Source organism: Juglans regia, chromosome 8 (genome assembly GCF_001411555.2).
Source record: "Juglans regia cultivar Chandler chromosome 8, Walnut 2.0, whole genome shotgun sequence".
In the NCBI taxonomy this organism is placed as follows: Eukaryota; Viridiplantae; Streptophyta; class Magnoliopsida; order Fagales; family Juglandaceae; genus Juglans; species Juglans regia.
This window is the reverse complement of record NC_049908.1, coordinates 17,244,323-17,247,854: the sequence shown is the minus strand read 5'-3', so window position 1 is coordinate 17,247,854 and position 3,532 is coordinate 17,244,323.

Genomic DNA, 3,532 nt, shown 5'->3' with positions numbered 1-3,532 from the left:
TGACCTTTTCCACCTATTGATCAATATTGCAGATATAAGAAGGATTAGTATATTTATGGTCCCAAAATAGCATTTAAAAAAAAAAAATGAAACCATTATGCGGGAAAGTAATAATATTATGGGCTGCGTGTGCTGTCCTGAGTAAAAGATTACATATATGCAGTCTCATTGATAAAAAGGAAAAACAAAAAAATCATCATTTTAAAAAAATATTATTATAATTTTAAAAATTTTTTAAACATAATTATATAAACTTGCTGTCCAAATGGGGTCTGTATATATAACCTAACTTTTTGCAAAAGAGGATTAATGCATGGCTTAACGGCGCATATTCAAACAGTGTGGAAGAACGAAAAGAACGTACAAATAGTACTTCTACTTACGGGTAGAGAAGAAAAAAATAAAAAAACTACTACGCTGTACAACATCAGAACATTAAAAATCAGAACTTACGTGCAGTTGCAAAGGAGGATAGACTTAATGGCGTCTTCAAATATTGTGGGAGAACGAAAAGATCGACCAAAACCTTTCTCCTTCGCTTCTGGATGCAAATTTTGGAACTCCCTCAAATCCGTTTCATCTCTCTCTGATATCCTTAGCATCCGAGCGACCTGTTCCTGCCATTTTCATGCATGCCACCGCACGTACATTAATTTATCGTTTTTCTTCGTAATGCTTTTGTTGTTAATGGCTTTCTTAATTACGACAGCACATGCAAACAAACATTAGAGAGAGAAATACCAGGATAAGTTTCTCATCCTCGGGAGAAACATTGTCAGTATTATGGACTTCAATGATGACAGAGGCATTGCCCGGAGGGTGTGAAATAGAAACAACGACAGAAGTACTGAAGTTTGAAAGTCGTAACGGACGTTGAAGAATTTGGGTGGATGGAATCCAAGAGTTAGGAGCCATCATGAAACAGCCATGGTTGCATACGGCCTTCTCCAAGTTGAAAGTTGTCGAGCATACCTCCAGTGGCAAGTACAATAAGCAACCGGCTGGCATTTTGTGCTCTCTCGTTCTTTCTTTCACTATTTTTTTTTTCCCAACGTCAAGTTTCTAAGCTGGATTTGTAATGAACAGAAACGATTGAAATGACAGACAGATAAATTATAAGTCGTAGGGTAAGTGAAAAGAAGTCGACTATTTAATCTAACTGGCTTCCTTCCCGCTAAGAAAAATCGACATTAATGGTGACCAGTTGTATTTTCAGCATTAATTGATTAAATAGATTTTTTTTGTGAGTTGTAGTTTTCGTCTATCAATAAAAATTAAGCACAAGGAAATTAATTTCATTTGTTTTTTTCAAAGCATGGGAAGTTTTTGAAACACCATTAATTAATTGATTCATGATTATTTTTTTTACTCGATCGGCTCCCACTGCAAACTGAGATCGATGTTTTCCAAACAGTGGCTAATGTAGTATCGTTAAGGAATGGCTGGAATGCATGTGAAACTAATTGGGCCAACTTTGGATGCCCATGACCTGCGGCTGCAAATCGTCCTAGTAGCTTGTGAATAGTTTGAACTTGGCTAGTATATATTTAGTTTGAATTTGGTTCATTTATTAAATAGATTATTAGCAAACATTAATATTAGTCGAATATTAAACGAGTAAAACTTGTATAAACTTGACTCGACCTGGTTTAATTTATAAGCTCGTGAATGAAACTCGTATATAACCTCGAGTACTTGACTTGTTTGAACTCATTTTGACACTTGTAATGTGTTATATATATATATATATTATATATATATGTGTGTGTATTATATTTATTGCATGTTAGTTATATTTTATATACTTAATTATATATTATTAGTTTATTTATCATTTATCTTATTTAATATATTTATTATGTTCCCAAAGTGTGTATAGGGTAATTTTCATAATTATTTTTATAAAATATATTTTATGTAATTAGTTATGAATATCTAGTTATTTATTTTATTACTAGTTATATGATATATCAAGCTATTTTATGTATGTAATACGGTTTATTTTATAAATTTAGTTTATAATTATATATATGATAATATAACATTAATGTTATATATTAATTTTATAATTGTTATATAGATTAGCCTGTTATGGTAATTATAAATAAATGAGTGAATATAAATTACTCGAAACAATTACCAAATTAACTTTAATTGATTAAATATAATTCGTATATATAATCGTATATATAATCGCATCATAACATAAGTTGATGATATTTCTTTTTTATAATGTAATATATGTACAATAACTTATATATTATAACTATAAACTTATATATCATATGCTTGTAATACACTTATAAATATAATATTTAGTAATGTATACTATGATATATTTAATAATAATATATTTTACAACTAGATCTTTTGAATTATGATGTTATCTATATATCTTAAATAGTTTAGTTTATTACATTTATCTTATGTACTATTTTCTTTAATTTCTAACTATAAGTTATTTTATTTCATAAAACTTTATATAATAAGATTTTTTTAATCAAAATCATTTGGGTGGATAGTTAAATGGTTAAAATTTTGGTAAAATTTAAAATATTTTATATTAATTACAAGATAAAAATAAGAATTAAAAAAATCGAGTTTGAGCTAGTCAAGCTCAGGCCGAGTTCGAACAACATTAATAGTTAACGAGCCGAGTTCGAACAAGGATATTGAAGTTTATTCGAATTCGAGTTGGGTTCGAATGAGTTAACATGCTAATCAATCTTGAATGCCTTTATTCGAATTCGGCTCGACTCGATTTGCTTGCAGTCCCACAGCCCGCCAGTTGTTTAATAGTTTCTTTGACTTTTAATATACACTAGTTTGACGGTCATGTGTAAGGCACGTGGTCGATTTTTTTTTTTTTTTTTATACCCAATAAACAGATAATCTCAATTAAAAAAAGGAAAGTAATATTTGACTATTAATGGGGTTGATCAGGTTCAGTAAATTTTGATGCTTTCCAATTTTTGGATCTTTTCCATTTTACTCATGTCTGGGGTTTTTATACCAATGTTTTGCATACTGTACTGGAAGCTATACCGGTCAATGCATTGAAACAAAATATTTCGATACCGATACCGTTTCGTGTACCGTTTCGGGATAGTAAATATATGAATAAATTATATATATAAATATATATATAAATTATATTCCAAAATAATAGTCTATATATGAATAAATTATATATAAATACATATATATATAAATTATAAATAGTCTAGTCTGAATTGGAGGTAAAAAAAAAAGCTTGTAGTTTGAAAAAATGAAAAAAAAAAATAAAAATTGAAGGCCGAAATTGAGGCCGGTACAGCTGGTATTTGGGCCGGTACGAAACGTATATGGTACCTGTACCGGCCCAACGACTGGTACGGCAAATATCGGTCGTACAGGCTGGTATGGTACGAAATAAAAAACAATGCTTTATACCCAATAAATAGATAATCTCAACTAAAAAAGGAAAGTAATATTTGACTATTAATGGGGTTGATCAGCTTCAGTAAATTTTGATGCTTTCCAATTTTTGGAT